General features: G+C 39.7%; 1 protein-coding gene across 1 annotated transcript in view; it reads left to right on the top strand.

The window, feature by feature from the left end:
- The window catches only part of DGKB (diacylglycerol kinase, beta 90kDa), an 873,198-nt gene that overhangs the window by 797,266 nt on the left and 57,794 nt on the right, over nt 1-18,138 (top strand). The window lies entirely within an intron of this gene.

The following is an 18,138-nucleotide window of genomic DNA, read 5'->3' as shown; positions in this document are numbered from 1 at the left end:
AGTTTCAGCTTTAGCATCAGTCTTTCCAATGAACACCCAGGACTGATCTCTAGGATGGACTGGTTGGATCTCCTTGCAGTCGAAGGGACTCTCAAGAGTCTTCTCCAACACCATAGTTCAAAAGCATCAATTCTTCGGTGCTCAGCTTTCTTCATAGTCCAACTCTCACATCCATACATGACCACTGGAACAACCATAGCCTTGACTAGATGGAACTTTGTTGGCAAAGTAATGTCTCTGCTTTTGAATATGCTATCTAGGTTGGTCATAACTTTCCTTCCAAGGAGTAAGCTTACTTGCTTGCAAATCCCATCTCTAGCATTAATTAATTAGGTCAGTTAATTAACTCTACTTCAGTTTTTCTCATCTGTAAAATAGAGATACTAGTAACTTCTTTTGGGGACAATTTGAGGATTAAATTAGGTAAAACATATGAAACAGTTGTATCCTACTGCTTCTCTTGGGTTTCCCTGGTGGCTCAGATAGTAAAGAATCTGCCTCCAATACAGGAGACCAGTTCGAGTCCTGGGTTGGGAAGATTCCCTGGAGAAGGGAATGGCGACCCAATCCAGTCTTGCCTGGGAAATCCTATCAGACTGATAGGCTACAGCCCACAGGGTCACAAAGAGTTGGACATGACTGAGTGAAAGTGATTTCCATTTCCATACTTGCTGCACTTATTAAATGTTCTGAATATTAATATTATTGTTATCATTATCACCACTATTATCGTGGGCCTATCTGCATGCACAGACTGCTATGAAATTTAAGAGAAAGAAATTGTGCACATAAGTGATAGAAAAGGAAGAACATTAATATTTATGCTTACCATGAGCCTGCACTTGGCTTAGCTGGTAGGGAATCCACCTGAATGTGGGAGACCTGGGCTTGATCCCTGGGTTGGGAAGATCCCCTGCAGAAGGAAACCCACTCTACTGTTCTGGCCTGGAGAATTCCATGGACTATATAGTCCGTGGGGTTGCAAAGAGTCGGACAACTGAGTGACTTTCAATTCACTTCACACTTTGTGAAGTGCTTATACTATATTATCCATATTTTGCCCTTACAAAAAAGTTGTCTTAAAACTTTCATTTTCTCCCAGGTTTGTCATTAACCAACTTGTCATACATGCATGCTGATATAACAGGTTCCTCTCTTATGAAATTGTTTTTATTTGCCTAACCTGAAACATTCTTTTTTCCCTCATATGAAAAATCTCACTGCATACCTCAGCCACCAAACACGTGTCCACTTTGTCCCTGAGGCTCCACTCAAACGGCACCTCTCATCGTAACCATTGTCTTCATGCTCTGTCTTATCATTTGCCATCATGATGAGGGTAGGTGTTCCTAAATCAGCTCCTCCGTTTCCCCATGAGCTCCTCGACTTGTTTAGCAGCCATCCTTGTGCTTAGATGGTGCTTCCTGAGTGTTGAGTGGGGGGAGGAACAAAAGAGTGAGAACAAGAGGATAGCAAAAGCCGAGACAGCACTGTGTGGCTCTAAAACCTCTCAAACAGGCGATGGAATTTTCCCTCAGCTTAATGCTGTTTTTCCTTAGTTCTGATTAATTTGAAGTTAGTTTAGGTGAGGATAAAGAAGTAGTTCCGGAGAAGGCAATGGCACCCCACTCCAGTACTCTTGCCTGGAAAATCCCATGGACAGAGGAGCCTGGTAGGCTGCAGTCCATGGGGTCTCGAAGAGTCGGACACGACTGAGCGACTTCACTTTCACTTTTTACTTTTGTGCATTGGAGAAGGAAATGGCAACCCACTCCAGTGTTCTTGCCTGGAGAATCCCAGGGACAGGGGAGCCAGGGAGTTGCCGTCTATGGGGTCGCACAGAGTTGGACACGACTGAAGTGACTAAGCAGTAAGCAAAGAAGTAGTTCACACACTTAATCTTCTCTTGCTATTTTCAAATTTGTGCTGCATTCTTGCATGTAGAACCATGCACCACATTTGAAGTTTCATTGTTTTGTTGCAATAATGTGATGGAAAAGCACAAAATAATGGCAAAAAAAAGACAGATTTTGAGAAAATATAATCTAATTAAAGAGTCGGAGAAGGCAGTGGCAATCCACTCCAATACTCTTGCCTGGTAAAGTATAAAATATGTTTGTTGCAGGAAAGAGAAGAATATGGAATTAAAATAACTAAAATAAGAAATAGGTATTGATCCTACAACTCAGAAATAACTGCCATGTAAAATTTCTGTATGTTTTCTTCCTATACTTTTATTTATATTGCAATGTACAACCAGAACACATTTTTTTTTAATTTTTTATTTCCAAAATGTGAAATCATAATAAATTTCTTTGGAAATATAATTTTGAAATAGCATATTGAATTTGATTTTATAAATGAACATCCTCTAAACAAGTCTATGGCATATTCAAGAAAGGGAAAACCTATGTTTGCTGTAGAAAATGATGACAATAGGTGATGTTATCTGGCCTTCTCTAAGTCATTCTGTGGGGAATAAGGCTTGGGGAATCAGTAAAAAAAAAACTACTGATATTATGGCTGCTACTGTTGCTAAGAGTATAAAACTAAACTTCATCTGTAATCCAGGAGTCTTGTGTCTTCCACCAACATTTATAAAACTGTGGTGATAACCGTATAGTTTCTATTCTCACCATAGGAGTATAGAGAATACTATATCTTCACCTTATTTTAGCTGCTGATTATAGTTTATTTCAAGAAAGGAGCAAAGAGGTGAGCAGGGAGAAGAAAATATGAGGCCATGTTGGCTCTGTCAAGGGTTTGGAGTTTTGTCTTGAGGTTAATCAGAAAGACTAAGTGTATTTATGACCATAAAGAAAACTGAGTGGCGAGGAATTGATGCTTTAGTACTGTGGTTCTGGAGAAGACTCTTGAGAGTCCCTTGGACTACATGGAGATCAAACCAGTCCATCCTAAAGGAAATCAGTCCTGAATATTCATTGGAAGGACTGATGCTGAAACTGATGCTCCAATACTCTGGCCACTTGATGTGAAGAACTGACTCATTAGAGAAGACCCTGATGCTGGGAAAGATTGAAGGCAGGAAGAGAAGGGGACGACAGACAATGAGATGGTTGGATGGTATCACCGACTCGATGGACATGAGTTTGAGCAAGCTCCAGGAGTTGGTGATGGACAGGGAAACCTGGCTTGCTGCAGTCCAAGGGGTCACAAAGAGTCAGACACAACCGAGGGACTGAACTGACCTGAAGTGTGTTTAACCAGGAAAGTGATGTGATCAGATCTGCATTTGAGGGTGACTAATCCCCTGGAGGAGGGCATAGAAGCCCACTCCAATATTCTTGCCTGGAGAATACCCAGGGACAGAGGAGCCTGACGAGCTACAGTCCATAGGGTTGCACAGAGTTGGACACGACTGAAGTGACTTAGCATGCATGCACACAGAGTGATGCAAGGCTACCAGTTCAGAAGCTGCTACAGTTACTTTGGGCTAGGATGGTGGTATCAGAGAACAAAAGTGAGAAAGTGTGAGGAGCAATTGGGAAGGAGCAAATGGAAAGAGGGAGAGCCACAAGGGAAGCCTGAGTTTTAGAAAAGTGGAGATTAAAATGTATAGGTCAGCTACAAAATTGATCTGAAATCGTGTTGGTAAATGAGAATTTCTAAAGAATGAGTATTAACAGGACTCAAGAAAAAGAACCTTGCAGAATTCCATCTTTTAATTGTTAGAGAAAATGGGGAGTGAATACGTAACTAGGAATATGTAGCCAGAAATGCAGGAAACAAAACATGAAGGGATGTTACAAAGCAAAGGTTAAGAGACTGCCTGAGAAAGAGCAGTCACATATATCATATGCCACAGGCATCTCTAAGAGCATGATGAAACCCTCTGATTTTAGCATCACAAAGGGGATGACTTATGACATCAACATGATGAACTTTAATGAAATGTTAAGGAAAGCAGCCAGAGTTGAATGGTTTGAGAGGTAAGTGGGAGAGGAACAACATAAAGAAACTTGTAAAAATTTTTAGTTGTGAAAGAGTGAGCAATGGTGAAAGGTGACCATTGCAGGGGAGCAAGCATCGGGGTGGGAGGGGGTTCTTTTAAAGAGGGAATCCTAAGTGGGTTTAATTCAGAGGGCAAAATCCAGGGGAGAGAGAGTATGAAAATTCAGGCAAAGGTGAGGATAATGTAAATGGAAGTGGGTTTGCTCTATAAAGAGCCCACAAATCTACTGTAATGGGAAACAAAGGGGACCAGGTGGGTGCTGGATTGTGTAGCCTCTAAAACAGAAAACTATTGAAGCAGTGCCCTTCTAGCGATTTCTAGTTTCTCAGCAGCAGGTGCCGTGGTCATTTCTTGAGGGTAGGGGAGATTTGAAGAGAGGGACATAATCTATGTGAGGCTCCGTGCTGCAGACTGCTGGATGGATCATCTCTACCATCCTCACCCTACCGTGCTGATCGATTCTGAAGATGGGTTGTATGCAGAGACTGTGTGCCGAGCCAAGTCGCATTAAAACTCTGTTTCAGTTCTCATATTAAAATTCTGTCCTTTTCCTGGCAATAATATTTAGAGACAGAATTGTAAACTGAAGAACTAACCTTCTCCATATTACGCTCATGGATACACATCTAACTAACTGGAAAAGATGAAAGCTGCCATCTTTCTGGAGTGCTGTCTGCTAACCAGTCTCGGAGAATTGGCTGGCTGCCCTGGATCCTGAAAAGAATTCCTCTTTGCCTTTGTGTTGAGTTAAAGAGTCATGCATTCACCCCCCAGTGGTGGAGGCATGGCTCCTTCGTGCTTGGCCATGGCACCACCAGATGTATCACATAAATGCCCTAATGGAGAATGGTGGACTAGGAACACAGGAGATAATCTCATGCAGGCAGATGCTAGCAGTCAAGATTACTCAAGCTGTATTGAAATTTCCTTTGCACCTGGCACTGGAGGTGTTAGCCATGCCAGTTCAATCCTTGCAACACAGATGTTCTTGTTGTACCACTTTGTATGTATAACATTTAGGTTTCTGTTCAGCTTTGCCATAGCACACATAAATACTGTAATCCAAAGACCACCCATTTGTTAGTGCACCTGCGTCTTCAACCAGATTTCTTTCATCCTTTTCAATGACTGCTCAACATTTTTTTAATGAGAGAGCTATAGAGTGAATAACCTTCTGTATCTGCCAGATAACTTGACAAAAATGATGATGATGATGATAAAAATAACAATACCAGATTCCCCCTCTAAGAAAAAGAAATAAAATAAAAACAATGTTATTAAGACATTGAAGTAAACTGAATTATGCTTAAGCAAAGATAATTTTATGGACCTCCAGTTTAAGCTTTTATTTCTGATTAGTGAAGATAGGGTATATAAATGGATTATTTTGTTCAAAGCTAAATTCTCCTGTTCTCTTCAAATAAATTGGTAGAGCTTACCTTTTAAGGAGCAGATTTTCCTGTATGTGAACCTCTGAAGGCCCCATTTTAAATTAATAGCAGAGAGCTCTGTGCAGCTGGAGACTGGATGTGACCTCCTGAATATGGGATAAAAAAACTTTTGGAGGGAGGCAAGATCATTACTCTAGAGAATACCCTTGTGTAGTTGCTAACTTACTGAAGTAGGGAAAGGGCATCAAAATGTTTTGATCTTGTTTTCATAATTGCAACCAGCGTCTGTAGCCTTCCAAATAGCTAATTTTGAAAGATCTCTCTCTATGAGAAGGAATTTCAGTGCTACTTAATTTTGGTCTGGGGGGGAAATGGAACTGCCTTTCATTATTCATTTGAAACAAATAAATGTTTAAACATGAGCTACATTTTAAAAATAGATAAGTGGTGATGGTTTTCAAAGTTTTTTCATCAGTAGTAATAGTTTTCCAGGTTTATATTCATGTCCTGCTCACTTCCCATTCTGCACATGGCCACAGTTATATTCTGCATGAGACTTTATACATGTGCCCACAGAGAAAAGGGAAACAACACATGCCATTATATCAATATTACTGGAGTAATTTAGTAATTCTTTGTGCAGAATATTGAGGCAATCAAGAAGCCAGCTAATTAAGAGATGGAGTAGAAAGAAGAGGAGAACCCAAGAAGAATGAAGAAACAAAAGAAGTAAATGAAAAAAATTAAAACTAGTTATACCCAGAGCCCAGAAGGCTCTGAATGTCCTTTTATTTATTTCTGACAATTCTTGGAGCTCTAGGACAGGACTGAACACACACTGGCAGTGTATTCAGTGAATAGTTACGGAATTGGGCTAGCTGTGGCGGTTACCTAGTAATGCTGTATTCCAAAGTTAAAGACATAAAGCCAGAATGCAGAAAAATCAAGAAGAAAGCAGTAAAGGGAGTCTCTTAAATATTCTAAAGTTAATGTTAACTCTTTCCATTTAGAACTCTGATTCTGTGCAAAAAAGCCGGCATATGTGTACACATAGGTGCAAAGAATCATCAATCCATAACTTAGAAGAAAGAAAGAAGAAGACATAAAGAGGAAGAAATCAGGGCTGTCTGGCAATCCCTAGCATCCAGTATAAACAGGAAATGTTTGAAATAGACTTGAGTCTCCATTAATCCTCCCTGCCGCCTACTTCAAAAATGAGGATAAAATAGCATTACTAATCTTTGTACTTTTTGATCTTTGAAGGCCTTCTAATACTACACTGCCACTCCAGTTCAAGAATCTGGAGCACTGGGACTTCCCTGGTGGCCCAACTATAAAGAATCCACCTGCCATTGCAGGGGGACGCAAGTTTGATCCCTGGTCCAGGAAGATTCCATGTGCCTCGAGGCAACCAAGTCTGTGCACCACAACAACTGAAGTCTCTGTGCTCTGGAGTGTGTGATCCACAGGAGAAGTTACCACAATAATAAGCCCATGCACCGTAACTAGAGAGTATCCCCCTCTCTCCGCAACTGAAGTCTGAGCACAGCAATGAAAACCCAGTACAGCCAAAAATAAATAAATGCATAAATAAATTCATAGATACATAAATTAATAATAATTTGTTAAAAAGAATCTGGAGTACTAGTACTCACTATTACTATTCAACCCTTGGAATGCTTTCTTAGTTAAATGAAATGCTTTTATTTTTAACAATATTGGCAACAACTATTGAGGACCTGTCCTGTACCAAGTATGGTGCTTTCTTTTTAAACATATTCTCTTATAGATATTTTATTTTGCAATCAAAGAGACAGGTACTTGCAAAGTTTAAATATTTTTCAAGGTCATATAATTAGTAACTGAAGTCACAACAATGTCGGGTTCACATCTCATAAAGTTTGCATGTTTAATCACTACCAAACTTTACTGAGAAGATCATAGAGCAATTTTATAAACAAAATTCTGTAGACATGTTCAAGGATCACATGAGAAATGGTATTAAGTAATATTTAAATTTTGAGATTGCTAATTTGTAAGATTATATATTACTTTGCCAAGAGGATATAGGATTGGGTTGCATTTTTTCTATTTTTTTCCCCACATTTACAATCTCACCCTCACTGTTTTCATGCCCTAGTTCCCAAGTAGAATAAGACATAATTCAGGATAAAAATAACAACTTTGCTTTGTATGTATGTATATATACATATGTGTGTTGAGCTTTCTAAGTGGCAGTAGTGGTAAAGAACCCACCTGCCCATGCAGGAGACATATGAGATGCAGGTTTGATCCCTGGATCAAGAAGATCCCCTGGAATTGGGCATGGCAACCCACTCTAGTATTCTTGCCTAGAGAATCTCAGGGACAGGGGAGCCTGGCAGGCTACAGTACATAGGGTCACAAAAAGTCGGACTTGACTGAAGTGACTTAACATACACACACACACATATAATATCAGATTTTTTGGTTGGAAACAACAGGATCCAGTCTTGCGCAAGAAAGAAGGACTTTATTTCATGGTATTAGTAGCTCCAGAGCCTCTCCAAAGGACAGAATCAGGCTTAAAAGCTGCACTGCCAGGAACCACAAGCAAAGTCCATCGCCTCCCTTTTGCACAGGGACCGCTACTGTCACGGCTTCTGTGGAGGAGCTCGGTAGCTTACAACAGAGGTGCAGGATGCTCCCTTCTGACATTCTCCCCTCAGAAAACACTTTCTCCATGCCATCCTGGCCAGAGTCCTTTTTGCCTGGCCCCTCCTTCAGGGCACCGAATTCCAAATGAAAGCCTCACATGATGTGCCTGATTGGCAATGCCCACGTCACATGCTGCTGGATCCCAGGTGCTGGGTCACGTGCAGGCAGACCATGTGCCGGTGGGTCACAAGCTGACGGATCATATGCTGACTCCAGAGAAGGCAGAGCCAGTGAGCTGCTGCGCTCTGCTGAAGGCAGTATTTATATTCCTAAAACACAGGGAGATGACTTTATAAGTGCTGGGCAGCAAGAGAAAAAAAAAGCAAATATCTTCACTGCTGAATAAGAGAAAAGATGAAAAGTTATTTTCAACACCTTTAGTCTCCATCTCATACTTTTTTTTTACCTTAATACTTAACATTTTCTCTATCATATATGTCTTTTAGTTGAATATTTTCTCAGCAACTGCTGTAAGTTGTCCTTTACCACTGCAGTCCAGTAATAAAATTTACTTCCCTATCAGACTTCTTGCTACAAAATAGTCAAAAGAAATTACTTTTATTCAATGTGATGTTTACTTGTATCTTAGAGTTGGCTGCACTTTAGCATTTATTATTGGACCACTGCAATAGTCCAATAAGACAAGCTTGTTATATGACATTATTTTCACTTTACAAATTGAAGAAACTAGATTTCAGAGGGGTCTCAGTGCCCTAAACCTGATTTTGTTATCTGTCACATAAAGTGTTTCAGTGGAAGACCAGCAGCCCTTCAACATAAATTCAAACTCTTTAAGGTACTTTATAAAACCTTGTGCCCAGCACTTGCTTATTTTCTGAATCTAATTTGCCTCTTCTTTCATAATCCCTGAACTTCCATGCTGCAGTCGTATTGAACCATTTCTGAGTCATTTTAAGTACCAGGATTTTTCTCACTTTTCATTGTACCTTTACACATGCTATTGCTCTGCCTAAAACCGCCACTGCCTACCTGTTCACCTAGCTGAGTCTCATATTCTCAGGCTGTTGCTGTTCCTAGGTTCCTCTGAGAAATCTTCCTTAAGAATTTCCCTTCTTCCATGCTACCCAGCATCTTGAACTTAGCCCCATCTTAATCCCTATCACATTTTTTCAGTTAGTGTGTTAGTGAACTGTTTGCCAATGTGAATTCCCCACACCACCTCCTCTCTTTATTAGGCTGGAATCTCTGTGAGAATATATACCACGTCTTCCTAATTCTTCTCAGAAATGCTAGCTCTTTAAGGAAATTGACAGCTTTTATTTAGTACATACATTTCTTCTGAATATGTGCATTAATAAATTATCACCTGTTTAGTAGGAAATAGCAGATACTGTCTTCTTCAAAGTCTGGTTTTTCTTGTTTATGTCTGCTTGTTCGTCTTTCTGGCTGCATCTCTATTTTATTTATACACAATATATTATTATTTGACTTGTCTGCCTGTATTTTACCATTCCCAGTTTTACAGATACAGTAAGACCCTTCCATGTTCCAGCGTGGGGTTTTTTGCAGTTAATATCATCAGCTCAGAAGATAAAGTCACAACTGCCAAGCGGAACCAAAAGTGAAATGCTCTGGGCGGGAACGTGGTTGAGTGAGACAAGGAGGTTTGCAAGGAGGGCAGGTTTGCCCAGTGTTGCCAGATCTTCCCACCTTTCAAGAACCTCAAAATTACATATTTATGTGGAGTCTACTTTTTTTAAATGTTAACCAAATGGGAAGAAAGTATTTGCAAACTATGTATCTGATAATCAATAAATATCCAAAATATATAAGGAACTTCCCTCCAACTGATTAGCAAAAACAAAACAAAACAAGATAGGCATTTCTCCAAATAAGACATATAAATTAAGAACAGGTGTATAAAAGGTACTCAGCAACAGTAATCATCAGGGAAATGCAAATCAATGAGTTCTCACCTCATCCTCTTAGGATAGCCCTAGATCTGATAGAGTGCCTGATGAGCTATGGACTGAGGTTCGGGACATTGTACAGGAGACAGGGATCAAGACCATCCCCATGGAAAATAATGCAAGAAAGCAAAATGGCTGTCTGGGAAGGCCTTACAAATAGCTGTGAAAAGAAGAGAAGCGAAAAGCAAAGGAGAAAAGGAAAGATAAATATCTGAATGTAGAGTTCCAAAGAATAGCAAGAAGAGATAAGAAAGCCTTCTTCAGCAATCAATGCAAAGAAATAGAGGAAAACAATAGAATGGGAAAGACTAGGGATCTCTTTAAGAAAATCAGAGATACCAAAGGAACATTTCATGCAAAGATGGGCTCGATAAAGGACAAAAATGGTATGGACCTAACAGAAGCAGAAGATATCAAGAAGAGGTGGCAAGAATACACAGAAGAACTGTACAAAAAAGATCTTCACAAACCAGATAATCACAATGGTGTGATCACTGACCTAGAGCCAGACATCCTGGAATGTGAAGTCAAGTGGGCTTTAGAAAGCATCACTACGAACAAAGCTAGTGGAGGTGATAAAATTCCAGTTGAGCTATTCCAAATCCTGAAAGATGATGCTGTGAAAGTGCTGCACTCAGTATGCCAGCAAATTTGGAAAACCCAGCAATGGCCACAGGACTGGAAAAGGTCAGTTTTCATTCCAATCCCAAAGCAAGGCAATGCCAAAGAATGCTCAAACTACTGCACAATTGCACTCACATCACATGCTAGTAAAGTAATGCTCAAAATTCTCCAAGCCAGGCTTCAGCAATATGTGAACCGTGAACTTCCTGATGTTCAAGCTGGTTTTTGAAAAGGCAGAGGAACCAGAGATCAAATTGCCAACATCCGCTGGATCATGGAAAAGCATCTATTTCTGCTTTATTGACTATACCAAAGCCTTTGACTGTGTGGATCACAATAAACTGTGGAAAATTCTTCAAGAGATGGGAATACCAGACCACCTGATCTGCCTCTTGAGAAATTTGTATACAGGTCAGGAAACAACAGTTAGAACTGGACATGGAACAACAGACTGGTTCCAAAGAGGAAGGAGTTCGTCAAGGCTGTATATTGTCACCCTGTTTATTTAACTTATATGCAGAGTACATCATGAGAAACGCTGGCCTGGAAGAAAGACAATCTGGAATCAAGATTGCCGGGACAAATATCAATAACCTCAGATATGCAGATGACACCACCCTTATGGCAGAAAGTGAAGAGGAACTCAAAAGCCTCTTGATGAAAGTGAAAGTGGAGAGATAAAAAGTTGGCTTAAAGCTCAACATTCAGAAAACGAAGATTATGGCATCTGGTCCCATCACTTCATGGGAAATAGATGGGGAAACAGTGGAAACAGTGTCAGACTTTATTTGTCTGGGCTCCAAAATCACTACAGATGGTGACTGCAGCCATGAAATTAAAAGATGCTTACTCCTTGGAAGGAAAGTTATGACCAACCAAGATAGCATATTCAAAAGCAGAGACATTACTTTGCCAAAAAATGTTCGTCTAGTCAAGGCTCTGGTTTTTCCTGTGGTCATGTATGGATGTGAGAGTTGGACTGTGAAGAAGGCTGAGCGCCGAAGAATTGATGCTTTTGAACTGTGGTGTTAGAGAAGACTCTTGAGAGTCCCTTGAACTGCAAGGAGATCCAACCAGTCCATTCTGAATGAGATCAGCCCTGGGATTTCTTTGGAAGGAATGATGCCAAAGCTGAAACTCCAGTACTTTGGCCACCTCATGCAAAGAGTTGACTCATTGGAAAAGACTGATGCTGGGAGGGATTGGGGGCAAGAGGAGAAGGGGACGACAGAGGATGAGATGGCTGGATGGCATCACTGACTGGATGGACGTGAGTCTGAGTGAACTCCAGGAGTTGGTGATGGACAGGGAGGCCTGGCGTGCTGAGATTCACGGGGTCGCAAAGAGTTGGACACAACTGAGCGAGTGATCTGATCTGACCTGATGCAAATTAAAAAAAAAAAAAATTGTTGGTGAAGATGCGGAGAAAAGGCAACTTTGTACACTGCTGATGGGAATGTAAAAATTGGTACAGCCCCTACGGAAAACAGTATGGAAGTTCCTCTGAAAGTTAGTAGAATTACCATATTATTGAACAGTTCCACACTGGGGTATATTTCCACAGGAACAAAAATCAGAATGTTTAAGCAGTGTCTGTATTCTCATGTACACTGCAGTGTTATTCACAATAGGAAAGACGTGAAGGCAACCTAAATGTTCATGAACAGAGAACAGGTGAATGAATTAAGAAAACTTGGTATATACATACAATGAAATATTGTTTGACCTTAAAAAAAGAAGAAAATCCTGCCATTTGTGACAGTATGGATGGATTGGAAGACATTATGCTAATGGAAATAAGCCAGACAAAGAAGAACAAATACTACATGATCCCACTTATATGAGGAATCTAAGAATCTAATTCATAGAAGGCGAGAATCTTCTAGAGTAGGAAATGTCAACCTACTCCAGTATTCTTGCCTGGGAAATCCCATGCATAGAGGAGCCTGGTGGGCTGCAGTCTATGGGTTGCAAAGTCTTGGACACAACTGAGCAAACAAGCAGCAAAGAATAAAAAGCAGGGGTACCAGGGACTGCAGGAACAGAAAAACATGTAGGGGTCCTTCAAAGGATACAGAATTTCAGTTGTACAAGAAGAAAACTCCTAGAGATCTATTGTAGAGCATAGAGCCTATAGTTAACTACACTGTATTGTATACTTTAAAAGTTTGCTAAGAGGATAGATCTTATGTTTTGGTGTTATCACAAAAAAGGAGGGAAGGAAACTTTTGGAACTGGGATGTTTATGGCATAGATTATGATGATGGTTCCATGAGTGTATTCTTATTTCCAAACTCATCAGATTGTATACATTAAATATATTCAGCTTCTATATGTCAATTATACCTTAATAATATAGTTTTGTTTTAAAAAATTGAGAGATTAATAAAAGGTTTGACATTCATGATTGTTGTTTAGTTGCTACATTGTGTCCAGCTCTTTTGTGACCCTATGGATTGTAGCCTGCTAGGCTCCTCTGTCCTTGGAATTCTCCAGGCAAGAATACTGGAGTGGGTTGCCTTTCCCTTCTCCAGGGGATCCTGACCCAGGGATCAAACTCACATCTCCTGCATTGGCAGGTGGATTGTTTACCACTGAGCCACCAGGAAAGTCCAATAAAAAGTTAGCAACAATTTAAAAGTTTAGAACATTTGATAGTATGAGTCAAACAAGTGTGTGAAGCAGATTCATCCCTCTGGCCAACAATTTGTGACTTTTGCTCTCTGAAGAGATGATATGAGATGTTCCAAAGAAAGAGGAACTTTAAGGGGAAAGGAGAGATTCTGCTAGACCAGCCAGGGAAAGGATTGTGGGGATGGGTCCTGAGAACAGTGTAGCACCACAGGCAGCGCCCTGGAAGAGTCCTGAGAAGGTGAGAAGATGTCCTCAGATGGAAGGGCTGAGAAAAAGCCCCGAGACAAGTCTCAGAAATCTTCCTCAGTTCCACATGTTCATGGCATCAAAACGCAAGCTTGTGACCCTGAATAATCATGGTAATATGACACTAAACATGACAGCCTATTTCAAATTGTCCTGGATATTATACAACTTTCAGAGAGGAAAGGTTCTTTAAAATATCTGAGATGGAGTATACAGAGAAGATGGATAATGGGAAAATGTTAAGCACAATTACGTTGATTAACAGAAAGTAAAGGCTATAATATTTTTGTTGAATACCAAATGTGGGTTCACACACACATACACACACAATATGCATTATTCAAATTATTATTTTTTCCAAATAAAAGCATATCCCCTGATTTCAAAGAGTTGCATGAAAATAACTACCAGAGATAAAGAACAGAAACAATTAATTTATTTATTTTCTCCTTGAATTGATCCACTTGAGCATGTGTTCCTCTTCCATACCCATGACCCTTCTTTCAATATCCTTTCTAAGTGTGGAAAATAATTGCTGCCCTTTTGTTATGACAGGGGTCTTAACTATTTCATAGTGTTTCAGAGACACGGTCTCCTTTTAGCCATTTCACTAAGAACTGAAACCTTTTAGTTCTCATGAGTAAAAAGCTAGTGAAGATTTTTATGAGATAATTTAGATCATATTAACTCTTCAGCCAGTCATAAACCCTATATTTTCTCAGCAGTTTTATATTTCCCAGTTTAAAATGTGTGTGGTGAGTTGGTACCATGTAATGGATTGAAGTATGGTCAGTGACTTAACCAGAGACTTCAGGCTAACCGTTTCTTTGCTCATATTTATCTGGATAGACAAACACACTTAGACACATTTAGAAGGTTCAATTTACCTACCGAGGCTACTTGTAGATCTGTGTAGAAGAGCTGAACATTTAGGTCATGTCAGAACTGAACATGAATGCTTATATTAAGCCTCAGTATACAAGTTCCCAGGGCTTACCAGGTGGCACAGTGGTAAGGAATCCTCCTGCCAATGCAGGAGATGAAAAAGACTCAGGTTTGATCCCTGGGTCAGAGAGATTCCCTGGAGTAGGAAAGGGCAACCCACGTCAGTATTCTGACCTGGAAAATCCCATAGACCGAGAACCTGGCAGGCTATAGTCCGTGGAGTTGCAAAAGAGTGCAGGACTGAGCAGACACCAAACAAGTTTCCGTGTGTCCAAATGTCATCTACTGTAGCATAGCATGTTGAAATTTGTGAACAAAAGAACGGTCCTGTCCTCATTTTGCAGTGTGTGGTTTAATATAACGTATATCAGTGATTTACATAAAAGTTAATTAGCTGAAAAAACACTACTGGACAATATTTTTAAGTGCAGTTGCACCAACTCATTTTCCTCCTAGTCAGGAATATGCTTATCTGTGAGTACCATCTCCAATTTTCTATTTTCTCAAGTAGATGGCTCTGGGAAGCTCGGTTAACATGACAAAAGGATAGCTATCTTGAAATTCCTTGGGAAAGGAAGGGATAGGAATGATGCTGAAGTACTTTTTATGGGTGCCGTTCAACTAGCAGCTCCAGCCTAGCTAAATATTACAGGTTGTCAGTTGGCATCCAGTTTTTCTTTGCCCCACACCTACTGACATAGATAGATGAAGACTGGACATCCTTCCAGAGGTCACCACGATATGTCTCATGGAGACAGAAATGAAGCTTTGTGAAGAACTTGCATCTCGTTTATCCCATCTAAATAAAGCTCTTCACATTTCCTACAGCTTCATGACATTTTCCAGGGCCCAGGGGTCTGTGACTGTATAGGGTGTGCTCTGTAAAATCTGAGGAGAGGCCATTCACTTGACAGGATGTGACTGGTGACCCCAAAGTGATGTGATATGCAACCTGGACAGCTACACGCACTGATCTGCAGCTTTAACGACCTCTAGGATCTGAAGCTTTGCTTTTTGTTACTGTATCCTGGCTGACTCACTCCAGCGTAAATGCTTTAATGCTGAATATTCTGGTTTATACATATGACATTTCTCCAAACATGGATGAATCATTGCTGCCCTTGGAGTTTATTCATTATCAGAATAAAAACACATGAGAACAAGATTAGATCAAAATATATATCCATCTCTGAGTGCTATTATAGATTTTGTAGTTTATTATTTGTTCCTCATTCCAATTTATCACTGGCTGATCCAGTTATGAGTATTAGGGAAAGTCCTGAAAATGTTGTGTGTGTGTCCTTTCCTGGAGTGCAGAGAAACTGTAGAGTATTGAAAGAATAAAGCTTGAAACTTATTTTTTGGGGCTACTGTTCTTTTTGATACCCCAAGCAGAGATTATTCGCACATCTGTTGATTTTTTTTTTCACGTTGCACACATTTGCACCTTTTTTTTAATGTTGACTGAATCACTTAATTGTAGAGGAACATTCATTTTAATGTAAATCTTACAGTATTACATGAGTGAATGTATGAAAATAGCTTGGAATAGTTTAAATTGGGCAGAATTCAGCTTTGATCATAATGTGCCTCTTCAGCATTAAAATAAACTTGCAACATATGCTGAAAAACATGTGTAATAAGTAAGTGCCTCTTGCATGGTGACTTCTTTGGAAAAAATAAATCATCATTTAATAGAATTCAAAATTCATAAAATACTTCTAACATTTAACCACGTGAAGATATGATTAGCCTCTTATACTGACAAGTATCTATTTCTAATTTAAAGAAAGAATTTTTTAATTTTAAAAATCTTATCAAATTTTAATCAGTTTTGGAAATATTTGAAAGCAAAACATTTAGTTGGCAGCTATATAACACTTTATTGTATTGTTATAGACGTATTCCTAATTTATTTTTGTGGCTTAAAATATATCAAAGAATGTGGTAATCAATTTCAGTTTTTAAAAGTAAAAGCAGTGACGTGGTCAATAAAAATAATGACGTTATCAATATTTTTGAGTCATGATAAAGGTTAAGAAGAATTAGTAATGACAAACTAGTTTCCAAAAACAAAATGGCTAGATAACAACTGTTTTTGCCTTTGAAAATGACCTTGACATTATTAATTAATGACAGTTTTCCAAAGACTCCAAAGAATCGTTCTATCAGCATCCTTGGGATGCAAGGAGGAATTTTGATATCCTGAGAAGAACCCTAGACACCCTAATTTGTCTTCTGTGACTTCTCCATCTGTAAAATTGTATCAGTAAGAAATCTTCCATTGCAAATTAAAAAAATTCCATCTAACCATGGCTTAAGGCTAGTCCTTAAGTACTATAAGTGTATTAAATCATGAAAAAATGTGGGAAACTAAACAGAGCCAGATAAATGTAAGAAATTACTACTACATAAAAGAAAATCTTGTAAAGGACAGGGAAGCCTGGTGTGCTGCATTTCATGGGGTCACAGAGAGTTGGAAACGACTTAGCCACTAAACAACGGCAAAACCTAATCTATCAGTATTTATCTGTAATCAAAAAGAATACATTGTTTGTCCCTTCAAGAATGTTTCTCTAAAATCAGGAGCCTCTTTGTTCCCTAGCTAGCAAAAGTGAGCCTGTCTTTCTTTGGGAGACTCTTCTAGAGAAGTATCAGAAAGCTTGAAGTGTACTTAATACAATACTTATTACTAATTCAGCATATGCTTATTGATTGTGTGCTCTGTGCCAGGTTGTGCATTTGAGGATCTAAAAACAAAACAACAAACTCCAAAGCAACACCATGTACGATTCTCAGTCTTACAGATTTAAGTTAATTTGGCGATAGTGTTCATAGTTACAGATTCGTTTTCTCCAGGCAGTCCTCTCTGGAGTTTTAGAGTGCTCTGCGTGAATGCCTTCACAGAGACTGGTGATATCAGCTTGAGCGGGTGCTAAGTCACTTAGTTACATGTGACTCTTTGTGACCCTATGAACTGTAGCCTGCCAGGCTCCTCTGTCCATGGGATTCTCCAGGCAAGAATATTGGAGTGGGTTACCACGCCCTCCTCCAGGGATCGTCCCCACCCAAAGATTGAACCCTCATCTCTCATGTCTCCTGCATAGGCAGGCAGGTTCTTTGCCACCAGCGCCACCTGGGAAGCCCATGATATCAGCATATCCTAAACCAAATTCACCATGTTTTCTGCTTTTCTGTTGACTTTCCCCATCTTGGTTGTTGGCACTGCCATCGGCTGGCCTCACAAGCATGAACCTGGGCATCATTGTGCCTTCCAACACCCCCAGAATCCCAGTTCATGGTATGTCAGTTCTACTCCCTGTGCAATTTCCCTTCCATGCTCACGGTCGTGGCCTTACTATAACTCCTTGTCATCCTTAACCAGGATTCTTCAGTAGTGTTCCAGTTGCCCACTCTGCTTCTTACCTCCTTTCTTTACAATATATCTTCCACATCACTCCCTAACTGTTACTTTTAAATTTAAATGTATTCACTTCTCAGCTTAGAAATCTTAACTGGCCTCCAGTCAAACACAGGGAAAACCCAAGCTTCCAATCAAGGTTTATAAGGCCCTTCCTGAGTGAGGCCTCATTACCTCTCTTGTCACAACTTTTCCCTGTGCTTCTTATAACCCAGGAAAAATGGAGATTTTTATAATTCACTGAACATTCCATGTTATTTTATTTTATTTTTTCTT

Source organism: Bison bison, unplaced genomic scaffold (genome assembly GCF_000754665.1).
Source record: "Bison bison bison isolate TAMUID 2011002044 unplaced genomic scaffold, Bison_UMD1.0 scf7180017864479, whole genome shotgun sequence".
In the NCBI taxonomy this organism is placed as follows: Eukaryota; Metazoa; Chordata; class Mammalia; order Artiodactyla; family Bovidae; genus Bison; species Bison bison.
This window is presented reverse-complemented; position numbering and strand designations above follow the sequence as displayed.